The 20,441-nt window shown below is 50.7% G+C and overlaps 1 long non-coding RNA gene across 1 annotated transcript in view; it reads right to left on the reverse strand.

Annotated features, from left to right (window-relative positions):
* Positions 1-6,430: 6,430 nt before the first annotated feature.
* LOC115395626 (uncharacterized) overlaps positions 6,431-20,441 on the reverse strand; it is a 54,397-nt gene continuing 40,386 nt past the window's right edge. Inside the window, exons 3-4 of the long non-coding RNA XR_003932301.1 lie at positions 8,211-8,317; positions 6,431-6,563 (exon numbers count right to left, since the gene is read on the reverse strand). This is a non-coding gene — a long non-coding RNA (uncharacterized LOC115395626). The remainder of the gene's footprint in view (positions 6,564-8,210; positions 8,318-20,441) is intronic.

Genomic DNA, 20,441 nt, shown 5'->3' on the forward strand with positions numbered 1-20,441 from the left:
TCTTTGGCCCATTTAGTTTTAGTACTGAGACTAAACATGTAATAGTGACTCAATACACCATCTTGTGGTAAGACATGATATTACAAGACCACACAGGCTGGCGCGAGTTAGCCAGCATGCTAACTTTAGCATATGTGTCGGCAGCATTACGCCTAAAAAGATTCAGAAAGTAGTGAAACTGCTGTTTTCTGTTTTTATCTCCTCAACAGAATGAAGCTAGCAGCTCTACGCAGCATTAGAATTAGCATGCAACATGAGAAAACGTGAAAGCTCGTCTGATGAACAGCTGTTGTTAATAAATGTGAGGACATGTCTGAGGTTTGATGTTGAAAAAGAAACCAGCAGACACGTTGAGAGCGGAGCTGAAAGTTCTTCATCTCTCTGGAAATTGAGCTGAAGTTTGATTCCGATTTGAAGTTTCCGCCGTAAGTTCTCCTCACGTCTCCTCCGCCCGACTCGGTGAATTCACACAAGGACGTTTCTGCTTAAAACAGAGGAGCTCCATTATGATGTCTCTTTCAATTAAATGCTGCGTTTCCATCTCGGAGCCGAATCAGCCTCCATCGGCGGGCGAGCGCCACATCCGCAACTTTAAAAAAAAGTGAAAAACAAAAACCTTCGCTGGCTTTTTAATAAGATGCAGAGAAGCCAGAAGGATCTTTATAGTAAATGCCACAACTCATTAGGCTAATTACCCTATCACACATTTACTCCGCCGCTAATAACAAAGTAGGCAGTGAGACAGAGAGCGGCGGAGAGGAAACCACACATCTCCTCAGAAAGTTGGCATTCCAGCAATTAGTGAAGAGAAACATTAAAGCCGACACAGACTTCCTGAGCAAAATAATGAAAGAAAAAAAGTGTCTGAGATGCTGATTCTTCGTGCTTTCGCTCTCCTTTCAAAGTGCGCAGCCCCCACACGGTTAAAATAACGCTGCTGTTTGTGGGTTTTTTGGGTGAATAACTTGAGTCGCTGTGGGAGACGGAAGTGAAGTAAATTTTAACTGTTTCACAAAGTAACAAGGTGCGTTTAGTCACTAGCATTAGCTCTCTGCAGAGAGTGGGAAGAGATCTTCATGTGCAGCATCTCTGAATACTGACATCTCTGAGACAGATGATCAACAGAGCATCCTGACAGTCACGAGCGTTAACACACTACTGAATCCTGGCAGTGATCAGCATTAACACACAGCTAATTCCTGACATTCTCATGAGCATTGACACACTGCAGACACTCCCGCCTCCTGCCTTTGTTCCAGCATGCAGATTACAGTCATCCACATGGAGACTGAAAACTCTGATGCTGCTTCAGTGTTGAAGAGACTCTTCAGCTGCACAGTGATCTGTTTAATGAGACTCCTCTTCCTGTTTTTCACACTGCAGGTCAACAATGAAAAGGTAGAGGACAAAACTGCGTATATAGGCAGACCAGGGGATGGTTTCAATTTTTAAAAAGAGAAAAAGGGGGTACGGAGGACTCCTCACCCTCCCAGGAAAAGGACTGGACGGATAGTCAAACCTCGGATCCAGGAGGAACAACTAGGTGCAGTCAGGGCCAGAGGGGGTCCAGTATGGTAGCCACACCACTTCATTTTTTGCAGACGATGTTGTCCTGTTGGTTCCACCGAACCCAGACCTGCAGCATGCACTGGGGCGGTTTGCAGCCCAGTGTGAAGCAATGGGATGAGGAATCAGCACCTCCAACTCAGAGGCCATGGTCCTCGATTGGAAGAAGGTGGTCTTCCCGCTCCAGGTCGACGGAGAGAACTTGCCTCAGGTGGAGGAGTTCAAGAATCTTGGAGTCTTGTTCACGAGTCGGGGACGGATGAGCGTGAGATTGACAGGCGGATCCAGTGCAGCAACTGCAGTGATGCAGGCGTTGAATCGGTCTGTAGGCGTTGTACCCTCGCCTATGGTCATGAGCTTTGGGTTATGACCGAAAGGACAAGATCCCGGATTCAAACAGCTGAAATGGTCTTCCTCCGTAGAGCGCTCTGTTAGAGATAGGGGGGAGGAGGTACATTACCAGAGAGGAGCTCGGAGTAGAGCCACTACTCTTCCACATCAGAGGATCCAGCAGAGGACGTTCGGGCATCTGTTAAGGACGCTTCCTGGACGCCTCAATGGGGAGGTGTTCTGGGCATTTTCCACCATGGAGGAGGACCCGGGGAAGACCCACGGACACGCTGGAGAGACTATGCCTCTCAGTTGGCCTGGGAACGTTTTGGGATCTTTTCAGAACAGCTGGATTAAGAGTCTGGGAACAGGGAAGTCCGGGCATCCCTACTTAGACTGCTGCTGCTCCCATGACCCAGTCTTCGATAAGTGGTTAAAAATGGATGGATGGATACAGATACATACAACAAGACTAAAATCTACCGGCATGACTTGGTCCTGACTCATGCTGAAGCGGCTGCCACTGAGGGGGATAATGGAGGACACAGTCCACTTCTCTGTCTTTCTGTGACTCTTCCAGTCTCTCTGGATCTGTTTTAGCTGCTGATGACACTCTGAGGCCTTGGCCTCTTAATGGACTGAAATTATCAACCACATGACGAGGAGGTTTAGAGAATGTCACACTAAGTCCACCTGTAAAGGTCAGTTTAGGGTCCACCTGAAATTTCAACTGATATCCATAACTTGCTGTGACACTGGAACTTGATACTGGAACTAGAGGAAACAACTGGAGTTGGGTGGAGTGTTGAACCTCCCTAACGCTTCATCATAATAAAAACAACCAGATCAGCCTCTGAGTTGGTTTACTGAGAAGAAAAACGATAAGAAAATTAGATGAGGGGATAAGAGAATGAAGAAGGAAAAGTTAATTTCATGCCGATTTGGCAAACACAAAGCAGGAATCAAGGACAAAGGCGAGGTTAGCCTGAAGGCGGGAAGGCAAGACGAGCCACCAGCTCAAAGGAACGGACCGAATGTGTCCTGATGCTGAAACACTGCAGAAGACAATCCTACAGTGAGCGCTCGTCGAACGGAGCCCAGAGGGGGGCAAAGGGGCACTTAAGAGGCTATGTGGGGCAGTTTCAGGGGCCATGTGGGGCACTTCAAGGGCCACAGGGTAGTTAACGTTCACCTGGAGCAGTTCAAGGGCCATACTGGGCCATTCAAGGACCACAAGAGCAGTTTGAGGTCCATAAGGGCAGTTTGAGGCCAAAAGGGTAGTTAATGGCTACGCGGGGCGTTCAGGGGCTATGTGGAGCAGTTCAGGGTGCACAGGGGCAGTTCAAAAGCCATAGGGGGCAGTTCAGGGGGCATGTGAGGGCAGTTCAGGGGGACAAGGGCAGTTCATGGGCTGAGTGTAAAAACCAGTTAAATTTTGAAAAATATTTTGTACTTCCAGCTTTAGCTTCTCACTGTCAGACTAAAGTTTCAGGTTAGTCAAGGTTAATGCGAGATTAGGCCGAGTTAGGTCAAACCTCAACCAAATACAGCAAGATGGAACTGGGATCAACTCAAGGTTAGGGCAAGGTTAATGTGAGGCTAAATCAAGATTAGGTTTACGTTAATTGAAGTTTATTTGGGGTTAGACAGGGTAAAGTTCGAGTTAATTATGGTTAAGACAGACTTTAGTTAGCATTAAATCAGGCTAAATTGGGTTTAAGGCTGAGGCAAATTCAGAGATAATCAAGCTTCAGGTTAAATGAGTGTCAATTCATTTAGTCTGAGTTTAAAGTGGTGTCAAGTTGAGGTTAAGCCGTTGTAGCGCTGTTGACATGTGGCTAGCGTAGCTGAAGCTGCACGGCTTACATGCTGGGAATACAAAGGTCAATTCATCTTTTTATAGAGTCTACCAACAGCGTAAAAAACACAACACTTCAAGCTAACATCTCTAATATAGAACTCCCCCAAACATGGCCCCGAATTCTCTTACAGGAAATCCCAAATTAGCATCTAAGCTAGCAATGATCTGAGTGGACCATACCAGTAACATACTGAACAATACATTGTTCGTTATTGTGGAGGGCCGGTCGGGCTGTCTGGAGGGCCGTTGTGAGGCCGGGGCCACGTGTCAGACACCCTCCACCTGAGCTGCTGCTGCAGCAGCTTCACGCTAAACGTGTCCACTGTGGATGTGTGGAGCCGCTGCTTTAATCAGCCGCTGGATCACTGCTAGTGCACGTGTGCATACATGCACGTGTGCACGTGCCCCTCCCCCTCCCCCTCCCCCTCCTGCATGTTAGAAACTGTTTTACATTAATTAGCGCAGCCGGCGTTAGCATTATTAGCATTAATGTATTCTCTGTAGAAGAGAATGGGGATGTACAGTAAATACCAGAAGCCTACGTACAGACACTGTGGGGTGGGGGGGGGGGGGGGGGGCAGAGAGCTGGGGGCTGGGGGGGTGGTGGTGGTGGTGGTGGTGGTGTGGTAGGGGGTGGGGGGGAAGGCCGTCGGCCCCCCCCAGAGCGCCTCCAAACATCAAGCCCTCCCTGCCTCTTTCAGCAGCCCCCCTCCTCAGACAGGCGGATACCCCCGGGTGGGTCCCGAGGAGCCCCCCGATTCAGTCTGCCCCCCACCCTCCCCGACTCAGTCTGCCCCCCCAACAGTCAAACTTAACCCTGCAGAATCTGGATCTTCGTTGGTGGCTGAATCCACCGGAAGAGCCGAGTCAAACCGTCTGTATTCTTTAAATAATTCACCTCATCAATAGATAATAGGAGCTCGTTATGGGGGGGGGGGGTGGGGGGGGGGGGGGGGCATCAATATTGTAGTGGTGTGTGGTGGGGGGGGGTGGGGGGGGGGGGGGGGGGGGGGGGGGGGGGGGGGGGTTGAGGGGAAGAACCCAGAAATATTTAAACAACCCAAGAGGTCCACCAGCGCCTTCATAAAACTGAACGTTTCCAGTGAAGGAGCGGATTTATCGATCGATATTTCAGCTCATCGCTTCCACCTCCCCTCCGGAGAGCGTCACGCAGGTTGCCAGTTTGGGAGATTTTACCTGACTTTAGACAGTACAGGTGAGGAGCGCGTCTCAAGGTCGGCGGTCTCCGGCACACGCCCGACGCTGCAGTCATAAAGAACAGATTGTTTGGCAACCTGAGGAATCTGATTGGCTCTGGAACCAGGAAGAGTGGCGTCTAGCCCCGCCCACCAAAGCTTCTCCATCCCAGAACAACTCAATTTGAAAAAAAAAAACAAAAAAACTTGACCAAAATGTTGTTGATGGAAACGACGGATTGTTTAAAGGTTGTTTCTTCTTTAATGACAGGTGAAAAATGGGAGTGATCTTAATTGTTTTTACAGTAAATTTCTGAATTATTGCACTTTTAAATGTCATCTGAATGTAAAGTTAGACAAGAAGTTTAAAGAGAGTCATCTGCAAAAAACAGGAAATAGAAATGAGTTAAAATGTTTTTATGGAGCAAGAAAGTTGGATTTATAGAAATAAACTTTGAGAAATATTACATTCAATTAATAACTCATTTAACTCATTTTTAATGATTCATTCCTTCCTTAAAAAAGCATTTATTTTCTAATACAACTTAATAATCAAGAGAAATCCATAAAATTAGATTTTTTTTCATTTTTTATGAGTCAAAATCTTTTTTTTTCCCCAAGGTTTCCTGTTAAACGTTCATTTCAGTTACAATAAGTTTGTTCTTTCAGTTTACTCTGTTTGAAATGAACTGAAAAGTTAATACATGTCTGAATATGAATGAGTGAGTTTTGGTTGATGGAAACAAACTACATAAAAAAATGATTGTGGAAGAACAGCTTAAAAATGTCATAAAGCCTTTTTTTAAAAAAAAAAACAAAACTTAATAATGTTAAATCACTCAAAGGCAAACTACGAGCTGCTCTGAAACACTGAACTAGATTGTTTGTTAATAAGACCATTACAGTCTTGTAAACCTGATGAGAAGTTCTGATGTCCTGAACTTTCCCAAATCATTTGACAACTACAGTCATGTGACCTCCTCCACACCACACACACACACCACACACACACACACACACACACACACACACACACACCCGGTGCAGCTGATCAGTGTGTCGAGCAGAGTGCCTGTAAAGACATGGAGGATGCAGAAAGCAGCCGTACAGTGTCAGTGGTCCAGTGGTGCGTCGCATGCAGTCAGTCGTGACCTGTGACGTGAACAAGCTCCTGAAGGTCACGACCCCCCCGCCATGTCTGACAGCTGAAGCTGTGGACCGTCTGAAGAGGCGCTTACCTTTGAAAATGACTGTTGGCGTGAAAGAGAAATAAATGGCGTTTTAAAAAGTCAGAAGGAAGCAGCGGGTCACGGCACACAGAGCGAACAACGGCGGAGAGGCCGCTCCCCGAGCCTCCCCGAGCCTCCCGGGTCACGACCTCTCAGGCCACGGCCACTGTCAGAGCGCGGTAAAATCCGCCGCTCAGCCGCGGTTCGGCTCGATTCTCAGACACGAGCGGAGCGCCACCGACCTGTAGACCGGCCCGCTTGTCAGACTCCAGCTGCGCCTGGGGGTCAAGGGGCACGCTGACGGAGGTGTTTCCCCGCCGCAGAGGCTGCTGGGAGGTGGACCTGCGGGGTCTTGGTGTTCTGCTGAGTGGTGCCCGTCATCTGTGGAGACACAGGTGGGGGGGGGCGGTGTCATCTTCAGGAAGGATCATGACTGAAAACAGGATTTTCACTGTGGTTGATCTGATGAGTCAGTCTGAAAACCACCCGGATCCACTCGGATCTACCCGGATCCACTCGGTCGGTGGATCAGTCTGAAAACCACCCGGATCCACTCGGATCTACCCGTACCACTCGTCGTTGGATCAGGTCTGAAAACCACCCGGATCCAGCCGGATCCACCCGGTCAGTGGATCAGTCTGTAAACCACCTGGTTTCCACCCGGATCCACCCGGTCGGTGACCCGTCGTCTCTGAACTGGTGCTCTCTGCAGCTTCCTGTGTCTGAATCTTGCTGTCGTCTTCATCCTTTACCCCACTTTCCTCTCCGTTCTCTGCTCTCTCTGAGGAGATGAGCCCCCCCCCCCCCACCCCGTCTTTATTTTCCAGCTGGGGAGGGGCGGAGAGGAAGCTTCAAGTCTTAATCCCGACACCAAATGGGAAATAAATTAGCTTCTTCACACTTACTAGGCTCTCATTTGCATTTTGCGAGCGCACCGGCTGCAGCTCGGGAAGCTCTCCCTGGCACTAATCCTCCGGGCACGGGCGGCGGCGGGGGGGGGGGGTGACCCCGCTCCACTTCACCTCTGCCGGTGGATCGTCCAACAGGTGAGCCCGGCTTCATTAATTCCGCCGACCTGTTGGCGGCGACACGCAGCGAGCGTGACCTCTTGACCCCCCGGAGCGCCACACAGTGTGTATCAGCCTTTCACCTCCTGTCCTGAGTATATGGAGCAGCGGAAACGACGAGCAGCTTTCTGATGAAACGAGCGCTTCGAGTTTTAACATGAAACGTCAGTGTGGAGGAGAGGCGGTTCGCGGCTGCTCTGCGGTCGCCCTGGTGGTGGTGTGGGTGGAGCCAGTGGTGTGGGTGGAGTCAGTGGTGTGGGTGGAGCCAGTGGTGTGGTGGAGCCAGTGGTGTGGGATGGAGTCAGTGGTGTGGGTGGAGTTAGTGGTGCAGGCGGTGTTGGGGGTGTGGGTGGTTTTGCTCGTTCTCCATCTGTACCTGGTCTCACACCAACACCATCTACATCCTTAATACAACTGATAAAGAATTCAGAAATCAGCTTTACTTTACTTTACTTTACTTTACTCTCCACTTCTCTCTGTTTAATCCAGAAATTCTTAAAAAAAATATATATATATGTATGTATATATATATATATATGTGTGTGTATGTGTATGTATATATATATATAAGTGTGTGTGTGTGTGTGTATACATATATCTTCCCAGGCATTGAGAACCGCTGTGTTTCCATGAGGTTAGTGTAAGTGTGAATGGGTTAGAGTTAAGTCTCTGTGTGACCTGGCCTCTGTATCAGCTGGTATCTGGTCCCTGTTGTTCCTGGTCTCCATAGTCCCTGGTCTCTGTGGTTCCTGGTCTGTGTGGTCTCTGGTCTCTGTGCGACCATTCCCTGGTTTAAGTGGGACCTGGTCTCTCTGTGAGCTGGTCTCTGTGGTCCCTGGTCTCTCCTGGACCTGGTCTCTCTGGTCCCTGGTCTCTCCTGGACCCGGTCTCTGTGGTCCCTGGTCTCTGCTGGCCCCGGCCTCCCCGGCCTCCCCGGCCCTGGCGGACCGCCCCCCCTCACCTGTTGGCTCTCCTGGTACGATGGAGGAGGAACGCTCTGGGTGGCCATCATCGTCACTGCAGGCGCTGGGGACACATGTTGCATCGTGGGACGGCGTCACATGGAGACTGCGGGGAGACAGAACCAGAGCAGAGCGGGACGTCAGTCCGGGTCGGCCGGCGCCTCAGAACCCCATTACCGCGGCGACCGCCGGATGCTGCTGTGATTACATAATGGGAGCCGGACTCCAGCTCCTCGCCCCCCTCACTAATTCATTTCTCCGCTCCGAGCTGCTCGCCGTGCGGCGCGGCGCCGGCGGACGACTCGGCCGACGTATCAACGCCGAGCGATCCGAGCAGGAAGGAAACAAAGCGGCGTAAACTCAATCAGGCGGCCGGCGCAGGAACCGCGAGCGCAGCGGCAGCTTCGTACCGACGCCAAACAAACCCGACGCCGTGTTTACCAATTACCGCCGCCATGCTTGTTTACTAATTACAGCCGGCTCCGCGGCGCCGGAGTCACCTTGGTCGGCGGCGCCGTTACCAAGCCAATCAAGAGGGGCTAATTAGAGCTCTCATTGGCCGGGACCCCACAGGGCTGAGGGCCGTACCCTGTGGAACTCCGTCTGGACCCCACCCCCGATGAGGGGGCTAATTGGTTCAGGAGTACTTTACACACACACACACACACACACACACACACACGCACACAGCAGACCCCCGCCGCGGCTGCAGCCCGCTATAGGCGCTCCCAGCTGGACGCCGCCCTCCAGCTGCAGGTAACCTATGTGCACGGCGCATGAAGAGACCCTGCTAATGCCGCCTGGGGGGGGGGGGGGGGGTTGATGAATGTCACAGGAAATGTTATTAAACCTTTTGTCACATTTTGCCGTTCTCCTCCCATCGACACACACACACACACACACACACACACACACACACACACTCGTTCACCAGGCCGCACATCATCAAATCAACGCTCGTCCGGATCAGGGGGCCGAGCCGGCGGGGTTGTGGGTAAAATGCCTCGTAATGCCACATAAAGCCCGGCGCGCTCCGTGAACAGGCGGACGGCGCTCACAATGGGCCGGAGCGCTCGGACCGCGCCGTATCGACCTGCAGGAGAGCGCTTCATTATAAGCCAGTGAAACGGAACTGGAACATCTGAGCAAAGATCTGGCAGCGTCCGCTCGCCGCCGCTGCCGCCGCCGCCGCCGCCGCCGCCTCAGGAAATAAAGGTCCGGCCGACCGCTGAAGCCTGGATCTGCAGGACGGCAGCCGGAGGTCACGGCCCGATGGGGGAGAACCACCCTGATCGCCTGAGACCCTTTCAGGAGAACGCCGTGCGAGGATATATATGAACAGTGTGTGGAGGAAAATCACAAGAGAAATGTGGAATGATCAAGCAGCTTTTGAATTCGTCCCAGGGTTAGTTAGTTAGTTAGTTAGTTAGTTAGTTAGTTAGTTCGTTAGTTCCACCAGTTTAAGCTTATCTGAGATTCCAAGTAAACAGTTCCCTTCTTCAGCAGACGGCACAGAGTGGAGTTTTACCTCATTCTGAGGGGAATTTTGATTTAAAAAATGAGATTTATGATAATTCTAGCTGAGCAAAGCTTCTTCTGATGAAGAATATAATAAACTAGAGCAAAGTTCTGGATGAGGAGAGTACCGGATCGGTCCAGCTGATGACGATCAGCAGACACAGAGATCCTAATGACCGGCGGCTCCTGGCTGTGAGGTCAGGGGTCATACGGGTCTGCGGACTTTATTAGGAAGCTTATTAGGAAGGTGAAGAAGTGAACGGCGGCTCTGAGCCGTCAGATGTGATGTTGGGTAGAAACACGAGATGCATTGCTGCTGCTTTTTCAGAAAGGCAAACAGCAGATTCCTTCAGTGGGACAGAAACACCTGATCTGGCTCGTCTGTCCCTGCCGAGACCATTTCTGGTGAATTTCGACCAAACTCGAGCTGCGGCGGTTCAGCTCCCCTCTGCGGTTTTTAAAGGTTGGCAGGGAGGGGAGTTCAGCTCCTTCCAGTGAAACGCACGGCCATGGCAACGGCGGCGCGAGGACGGGAGGAGGCTGCTGCTCTGATGAGTTCTGAGCTGGACTGAACCAAGATGGAGACCACATGTGGAAGCTCGTCTTCCAGGGCCTTCGCTCAGGATGCAGGACAGTCTTGATTTAAAGGCCCGCCGCCCGGCGCTTCGTCTGAAGGTTTCTGCCTCTGCTCAGCCCTGAACGGAAACGCTCCGAGAAAAGGTGCTTGTGGCCACGCGAGCGCGACGCTGGGGGATTCACTCTCACTTGATGTGGCCACATGTGGACGCTCGCTACTGGAAATCAAACGGCCTGGTGTGGAGCTCACAGAGGAGCTGGCAGCCGACAGGAGGGAGGAACCGACTGAACAGCTGATCACAAGAAGGATGCTGTCCAGGTCTGAACCTGACAAAACCTCAGATTTCATTAGAACAGGGACATTATTTGAGCTAAGAACAGAGTCTGAAGAGGTATTTAGAATGGATTGTCTTGTCTTTGGAGAAGCTGCACATGGAGAACATGCAAACTGATGAATCCCCCAAACAAAGGTGAAGTCTGTTCTCCAGAGATTCTTAACACAGATGATAAAAAACATGTGATTGTAGATATTTTTCACCAGCTGAGTTCATTTAATCTTTAGCTAAGATTAAAATATCCCAGAGACGATCACAGCAGTAAGACGAGATTTTAAACTGGTTCTAATAAATATTAACAGTCCAGCAGTGGCACCACCTGCCGCTAACAGGGTGTCAAACATCTGGCCCGCGGGACCTAACCGGTTCCCTGAGTGACCTGACCAACTCAATTCAAATAAATTCAGCTTTATTTATAAAATGCCAATTAAAACATAGTGATTTCTAGAGACTTTTACAGAGAAAACCTGACAGATCCACATGAACCAGGCTGAGAGGAGCAGAACCCTGCAGAACCAGGCTGAGAGGTGGAGAACCCTGCAGAACCAGGCTGAGAGGAGCAGAACCCTGCAGAACCAGGCTGAGAGGTGGAGAACCCTGCAGAACCAGGCTGAGAGGAGGAGAACCCTGCAGAACCAGGCTGAGAGGTGGAGAACCCTGCAGAACCAGGCTGAGAGGAGCAGAACCCTGCAGAACCAGGCTGAGAGGTGGAGAACCCTGCAGAACCAGGCTGAGAGGAGGAGAACCCTGCAGAACCAGGCTGAGAGGTGGAGAACCCTGCAGAACCAGGCTGAGCAGGCTGAGAGGAGCCGAACCCTGCAGAACCAGGCTGAGAGGTGGCGGCTCTCTGCTATAGCGGTTGGGGTGAGGGGACAGAAAGAGACAGAGAAGGAGACGACAGACCAGGTCCCTGAGAGACATAACTGGTTGTGCATGAGGGCGAGCTACAAAAGCATTGTTTTGATAAAATATGTCTGAAAATACATGTGAAATGATCAAACTTAAAAAAAAAAAAAACAGAACAGATGATATTCCTGTTCAAAATAAGCAGAGAAAGTACTGATGTTTTCTCAGGTGGTTCAAACCGATTTATTGTATTTCTAGATAAACAAACTATTCAAAAACAGGATCACTTTTTAACATTTGACTGTACTTTGTTAATATTGGCTCAAGGTTATAAATGGCATAGATATCAACCAGTTTGACTTTGTCTTGAAGAGACGGGGAGTTAAATCCAGAGCTGATATTTCCGGAGCCGTCCGGATCAGCATGCGGCCTCCAGCTGTTCGTGGTCCTGAACTGAACTGAGTCTGACCCTCCGTCTCCCGGCCTCCTCTGCTCTCGGAGGGTGGAGGATGGACTCCTGGGTGTGGGGGTTTTGGAGGCGAAGCGAGCGTCGTTCCTCCAGACGAGACGGCTGAGAGCCGGACCCTGGAACCTGCAGGCGGAGCTCTGCCAGCCGTCTGCAGCTAAGTGACGGTTTTGGTTTCTAATTTGGGTTTTCTAAGCTGTAAAATGTGCACGTGCTGCCGCCGCACGCCGCCCGGCACACGAGCGTGCCGCCGCTCGGCTGCTCGCTCTCTTGTTTGTGCGGGAGTCACTTTGTGTACTGATTGCTTCGTCTGGTTTCGCTCCTCATTCCAACTGGTATCAGCTGAAAGGCATCTTCTCCCTTATCAGCCCTCATTTTAATTGCAAATGCAGCGAGCGTGTTAGTGATTAAATGGAAAATTGCACATTAATTGATGAGACCGAAGATAAAGCTATTCCAATTACCGCACTGTATTTTAGGCGGCCTCTCAAGTTTCGCCCGTCCCTCGAAGGAACGAGCCACCGAACGCCAAATTTCAGCAGGCAATCGTGCATCCATAAATACACTCGTGCAGACGCACGGAACGAGCGCGCGGCCGCTGAGGCGTGAATGTACAGACAAGAACCGGCGAGAACGCATCTGGAACGTTCCCCGGTGAACCCCCTCGCTCTCAACTCACCGAAAGGTGTGGAGTTACACCATGAGCTGCAGAAATTCATTCTGGGGACAAATGACATGTTTGTTCCTCAACAAAGGCCTCTGAATTATTACAGAGTTCATAATGCATATCAATTGAAAAGTGCCTGTAGTCCAAATCAAAATTCAAAAGCAAGCATAAAATGGAAAATGAGAAGTAGGCATAAAATTATTCCAACAAACATCAAAGGCTCGGGTGGATTCGGAGGGGAGGCAGTCGCCCTCTTTCACCGGGGGAGCCGCTTCTATTCAGCACTCGAATTTCCAACAATTCTCCGGCGCGGAGCGGGCCGCGGCGGCGCCGACGGGAGGCCGGACGGCGGCGCGGCTGCAGTTTCACCCCATTTACCTCTGGCGTTGGAGGGAAAACTGCTATCTGCTCCCATCGCCGCCCCGTGGTCCCCGCTCCGCGGCGCCGGCCGCCGCCGCCGCCGCTGTGGCTGCCGGGCCGCTCCATTGTTCGGCGCTCCGCTTCCATTAACCGTGGAAACCGGGAACACTTCCCGCCGCAGACAGAGGTGATTAAAAAAAACCGTGATTGTTGCACCGCGAGCTGTGACCCGGCTGGAGCTTCGCACCGGCTGGTTAATATAAACGGAGCGGCGGCGGCGGCAGACGACTCTCGCGGTGGATGATCAACACTTTGCGCCGGGACGACGAGAGCATCCACTTCACACCTCAGACTCAAAAACTGTCACCGCCGCCCCGAGACGACGCAGCTCGTCGGCCGCCGCGGTCCCGTTGATCAGCTGACGACGTCAACACGTCCCGGGAAACCGCTGTTGCTAAGCAACGTCTTTATTGGTGTAAATGAAAGAAACGGTGAATTATTTCAATCTGAAGAAGACTGTAAGCGAACACCAGCAGGGACGACTGTGGCAAAGCTGCAGGAATCCAAACGACCGCATTCTGCTCAAGTTTGGCAAAAACAGCAGTGAAACGCTGCGTGACCCCTGACCCCAACCAGCTGGACTGCTGCCAGCGAAGAGGACGGTTAAACACAGAGAACAATCTCTGAAGAACGCTCTCTTCATCTTCTGAGGCTGAAGACTGACGCCCTAGGGGGCGCTATAGGAACAAATGTCTCCTGGTGACTTCAGTCAGCATCACTTGGAGGAGACCATGAACATCTGCACCAAATGTCACGGAAGTGGATCCAGCTGTTTATTAAGAGTGGACTGAAGAAGTTTGAAACGGCATAATCTGGCCAACCCAGCAACAGTTTTCAAAATATACATCAAATGATGATCTGCCACTGGGACAGGACGGGAAACTCCAGAAAACACGAAGCGGTCTGGAGAGACTGGAGTCCGACCTGGACCAGAAGCGACCTGGAGCCAAGACGGGACAGTTCTGAGATGTCTTATCTTTGCCAATATGAACGGGTGCAGATCCAAGGACCTGAAGGGTCCAGAGCTCAGTTTTCATGGTGAAAACGGGGGGAAGATCGGACCGAGACGTTCAGGCCAGAGCAGCGTTCGGCTGCAGGAAGTGGAAATAAATGAGCGAAGGAGACGATCTCTACGAGAACCCCAGGATGTGCAGGTCTCTGAACCGAGCAGTGATTTCCCTCAGCTGTTCACTGCTGAAGCTGCTGACAGCCGATATCATGAGATCCGTCAGTAGTTTGATTAGTATCGACTCTTCTGTTTACATCCATCCCAGAACAATAAATGGGAACACGAGACTCACAGCGTCCGTCTCACGTTAAAACAAAGTCCTCCGGTCAGACTGACAAGTGTTTGCACAGCAGATGTTTGCTCTTCGTGGAGCAGACTTTGAGTATATTGGATTTTCTGCAGATTCTCAGAGAGGATATTCTACTGTTTCGCCCCTGTATTAATGTCAGAATGGAATCTATTCGCCTTTATTCATCCTACTGTACTGACAGCACAGCGGCCCAGAAAATGGACCTCCTCGTTCCTGTCAGTCCATGTTGGATCGTTGAACCTTTGGTCCCCTGCAGCTCCGTGTCTCTGGTCTCTGGATCTGTCACTTGTTTTTGTTTAATGAGTCTGGTTTGATCTGTGATCGGACCGGTATGGATCACTATCTGGACCCAGAACCGAGGCCTGACATCTCATCCCAACCCCGTGGATCCTCATTAGGTTCCCTCTCGTTAACACTCCACTCCACCAGCTGCACCCAAAGAAGAACCACCTTGATATTCATGTATGCGTTTACCTACTTGGTCAAGCGCTTTGTATTGATCCACCACCCAAACCTTCCAAACCCTCCACAAACAGAATCACAGAGGCAAAAAAAAATACTTTCACAAGGACAGGGTGCAAATCTGGGAGAAACTAGACCTATTCCCGAGATATTAAGTACTTGAAAAGCAAAAAGACCAACAGCACTGAAGCCTGTCTGATTCAACCAGCGATCAATTGGATCCGCATCTCAGAATCCAGCGGCTTTCCATAAATAAAGTCTGGCACATATTCATGGAAGCGGAGACGGCGTGTCACAGTTTTGCACCGCGGGTCGGCCTCAGATCCTCTTTCAAAGTGCTGAGACCGTGACTGATCACAGCACTCGAACCCGGCCAGTGTGTGATCTGATCTCACAGTCGTCCAGGGGAGAACCAGCTGGCCCGGCGCTTTTTTTTCCCTCCCATCAAAACCTCATTTAGCCCGTCCTGTTCCCGTTTACCGCTTTAAAGGCCGACCTGCCGACGCAATGAATAACATTTGGATGTGGGTATGTCACCTTGGTCCGATATTATGCATCTGCGAGAGAGAGAGAGATGAATAAATAAATCAGGTGTTTTTGAATATGAGTAGGATCTAATCATTGCCTTATTGTGGGGCCTGATTTACAATGCAAACACCGGGAGGCGAGGCCTTGATGGCGCCGGGTAAAACGACGGAGGGAAGGGCAGAATGGTAATGAGACAGGGGAGGGGGAGAGGCAAGAGGGGGGGCTGTGTACACATTTGTGGTCAGACTCGACGAGGAAAAATCAGAAAACACACAGATCAGAGCGGCAAACACTCGGGAACGGGCATGCATGCAAACACGGGCATGTATATTAATGCACAAATGCCAACACTAAACACAGAGATCGTGAAGCTTCAACCAGTGTCCTCCTGAGGGCAATACTGCGCACACACACACACACACACACACACACACACACACACACACGCGCGCGCGCGCGCAGGTTGGAGAGCATACACAGCCCGAGGCGAAGAGAGTCTAACCAGTGGTCTTAGGGCTACAGAACCCCCCAGGCTACCGGCAGCTCCTCACATCCAGCAGTCAGGACCCGGTCGGCGCTCCCAGACCACCTCATTAACCCGGGCCGGCAGCTCCTCCCCCCGCCCAGCCCGCCTCGCACCGCCTCGCACTTACAATTCATTCCAGTATCATTTATTCATCTGCTCTTGTTGATTGGACTCATCCTCGCCCACAAGACAGATAAGGCTCGGATTTGGAGACTCGGGCGAAGGACGCCGGAGCGCCGTTGTGGACATTGTTAACGCAGAGGTTTAACTAAGATTACAGAAAAGCAAGGAGGAAAGGGGCTGTGGGCGCAGAGTGAGATTTGGAGGCGATGGCGTGTCTGAGACGACTCGGTCCGCAGTGTTCCGTCACAGGAAGGCAGAAAGCAGCTCACCCACATATATTCACAGCGCGGCTTTAGCATAAACAAATATGCTCAGAATTTGTTACCGCCTCACAAGAAGGGCTGCACGATACTGGGAAAAGAGAGGGAAAGAAAAAAAACTGTGACGGTTTCCTTCTCTGCAGGAGAAAAGACTTCAGGAGCCGTTTACCGAGGATTTATCACTTCCAGATGAACCGAGGATTTCTGGAGAAACGGTGACCTCCAGCGCCCCGAGACCCCGACCTGGAGGGAGGGATGGAGGGATGGACGGGTGGAGGGAGGGATGGACAGATGGCTGGGTGGATGGATGGATGATGGCTGGACAGGTGGACGGATGGAGGAATGGATGATGGACAGATGGACGGATGGGTGGAGGAATTGATGGATGGATGAATTAATGGATGGATGGAGGGATGGAGAAATGGATGGATGGATGGATGAATGAATGACAGATGGAGGGATGGAGGCATGGATGGATGCATGGAGGGATGGATGGAGGAACGGAAGGATTAATTGGTGGATGGAAGGATGGATGATGGATGGATGCATGGAGGAATTGATTGATGATGGATGAATGAATGACAGATGGAGGGATGGATAGATGGAGGGATGGATGGACAGACAGATGGATAGATGGACGGATGGATGGATGGAGAAATGGCGGGATGGATGGATGGATGGATGAAAGGGTGGAGGGAGGAATGGAGGGATGGATGGATGGAGGGATGGACATATGGATGGATGGAGGAATTGATGGAGTGATGGATAGACAGATGGAGGGATGGGTGGATGGATGGACGAATGGATGGATGGATGGACGGACAGATGGACGAATGGATGGACGGATGGCTGGGTGGATGGAGTTATGGATGGATGATGGATGGATGGATGAACAAATGGTTGGATGGATGGATGGATGGAATGATGATAGAGGGATAGATGGATGGAGGGATGGATGAAGAAATTGATGGGTGGATGGATGGAGGGATGGAGAGATAGATTGATAGATGGAGGGATGGATGGCTCACAGGGATCAATAATAACAGTGAAATTCCTGAATCTATGAGGACAGAGCGCACGGCGCTCCTGTTTCCCTGAACCAGCTAGCATTAGCATTAGCATTAGCATTATTAGCCTGACAGCATGTTGGAGGTCAGTGAGAGAAACTGTTTATCTTCATGGTTCAGCGTTTCAGCAGTCACTCGGGGAAGAGTCATGTTTGACACCGACTCCTGCCGGGCTCTGATCGCTGCTCCGCTGCTCCCCTCTCATGGAAACTGTACGACCGCAGACACACAGCGCATCGACACACAACGCATCGACACACAACGCATCGACACACAGCGCCGAGTCCTTTCTCTGTTTTCATTTTCTCGCTCACTTCCCTCCAAAAAGGTCCGTCTGACTCGTCCTTATCAATTTCCCAATGACATTTTCCGCTTGAATATAAAAATCTATAACCTTTCCAGTTCCTTCTTTCATGCTGAACTTCTTAATGAACGTCCTTCACATATTCAAATCTGGCCGGCAGCCTTAATGAAGACACCAGGATTTCCCTCGGGTGCCACAGTTTGTGAGATCCGGCGCTTTTCTCTTCCCTCTAACTGCTAACAATGGCGTCAGCGCTCCAATTTGACTGCGATTCTTGTTTTCTTTGTATTTATGCAAATGTTTGTTTGGATATTACCGATTCCGGTTTGATTGCGTTGCTTTCTGCTTTAAAAGAAGAAAGATTAGAAAGTGTGGGGTATGAATGGATGATGGTGGCTGAAACTCCGCTGGAGTAGAAACAGTTTTTTGGAATCCCCCAAGGACAGATGGTTTGCATGCAAATCACCTCATTAACATAGCTAAAAGCTCTTATTATAATGAGGTGCGCTTTTTTTGGGAAGAGGCTAAACATGTAAGACAAAGATGAAAAGGCGACTGGGGCTCCAGGTAAATGATTGGAACATCTTTAATAATCTATATTAAGCAGCACAGCAACCCTCACCTTCCATTCAACTTCAAAAAAAAAAAACACACCGGCACAAAGGCTTCACCTTCACACGTCGGTTCGATTCCCGCACCTCTGACTCACAGGCTTCAGTTTGTCGGTTTGGGAAGAAAAGTGTGTCTCGTTCCAAACAGCTGCCTGTGTTGAGTAACGTCCCGTTTTCATTCACTCCCTGTTTATCAGAAAATCAAGGGTTTGTGTTTTGGATGGTAATGACTGACAGCAGGACAGAGGAATCGCAAAGTCAGAGGAAACTGTGGACGGAAGATTCTGTGGGAAAACAAATCTCTCACTTCGAAACTGATGGAGTTAACTATCTAACATGGAGACGAGAGGTTTAATTAGTCAATCGAAATGGAAATTTCTGCTAAATGCTTTATTGTTGGACCGAGGTGTCTGGACCAAATGTTTCTATGTGCTGTAATTAGCAGGGGTGTGTGTGTGTGTGTGTGTGTAGGTGTGTGTGTATGTGTGTGTGTGTGTGTGTGTGTGTGTGTGAATGCAAACACGGTGCAGGGAGGCGACGCTTCACTCCGTCAGCAGCAGCCGATTGATTACTGCATCGCAGAGTTGTTGCGAGGATCAATATTTATTGCGGGCGTCCTCTCGACTTTAAAGCACACTGCCCCGACAGGCGAGCGGCGCTCGTTAGAGTGGAGCCGGCCTCTGATTGGCCGCAGCTCAAGCATGCCAGCACGGAGGCTGGTTTGGTCCCGGTCGGCTGCAGCGCGCTCCTCGGTCCTCCCACGGAAAAAAAGAAAGAAAAAGAGGAGAAGAAGAAGACGGCACGACGCGCACGGCCACCAAATGGTCGTCAGACCCGCTTCGCTCGCTCCTGCTTCAGCTGCGCCGCGGATACATTTACACAAACTGGCGCTGCATCGTTTCCTAAAACAAACACACACACACACACACACACACACACACACACACATATACACACACTCCTGGGAGGAGGGAGGGTGTGTGGGGTGGGTGGAGAGTGCCAACGCTACGCTCCCCGCCACCAACAAAAATAGCTCAGCAACCAGCAGCGTGAGCACAGAGCCAACGGCTGGCGAGATGAGGAGCTCGGGCCGCCGTCTTCACAACGCGCCGAGATATACGACGGCTTCCTGCTCCGGCGGCTTCCTGCTCCGGCGGCTTCCTGCTCCGACGGCTTCCTGCTCCGACGGCTTCCTGCTCCGGAAAGCTGATCAAACTATCCAATACGGCGTGTTTGTGAGCCGCGGCGGCACCTCGGCTACGTCCTGAAGTGACACTGCGCACAGCGAACAACAGTTTTCAGCCTAAATCCACCATATCTGCGTGTGTGTGTGTGTGTGTGTGTGTGTGTGTGTGTGTGTGTGTGTGTGTGTGTGTGTGTGTGAGGAAACCACCAAACACGATGCTAATGCTAACAGCGTGCTCACGGTGCTAGCAGGTCTCACATGATGAGCTGTAACATCAGTGACAGTCAGAACATATTTTATTTTCATCTGAATGTCAACTGAACATCGACACTCGATCCCGAACCGTCAGCGTTCATCCACAGACAGCTAGCTATCCAGCTAGCACTGGCAGCTAACGCCGTTAAGATCTGAAGATCCACACAGAGCTGGACGGACTGGCTGCGTGTCGGGTTGAGTTTCACCTTCTGCTCACGTCTGCAGTCAGCTGGGTGGAACTGAGGCTCCACAGCGGCCAGAAAACAGAAGCACGAAGCAAACCGGGCAAAAGATGAAGACATCATGAGGATATACTGCACTTTTTAGCTAAATTAACTCTGACATTAATAAATGTAATCATTTGCAGTCAATATGAGGATAACTCTGACGTGTTGATCATCTGGGCTGCTCCTCTCTCCTCTCCTGGACGAGAGTCTCTCCTCCGGCTGCTTCGCTCAAACGCCGTCAGGATGAAGAGCGGCGCCGAGAAGTGAAGTCATGTTTATTAAAGCCGTCCTGCTTCTCTTCTTCCACCACTCTCCTGCCTGAACCTCCTGATCCGCTCAGCTGCTGCAGCTGCTGAACGGTACACACACACACACACACACACACACACACACACACACACACACACACACACACACACACACCTCTGCTAAGCTGATAACCATCAGAACACTGAAGGTAGAAAAATTTGAAATGGGAACGAACGGCCGAGCTGACGGAGAAGAAACGTAATCTACAAGAGTTTCCCGTTGAAT

This window comes from Salarias fasciatus, chromosome 10, assembly GCF_902148845.1.
Source record: "Salarias fasciatus chromosome 10, fSalaFa1.1, whole genome shotgun sequence".
NCBI classification, from domain to species: Eukaryota; Metazoa; Chordata; class Actinopteri; order Blenniiformes; family Blenniidae; genus Salarias; species Salarias fasciatus.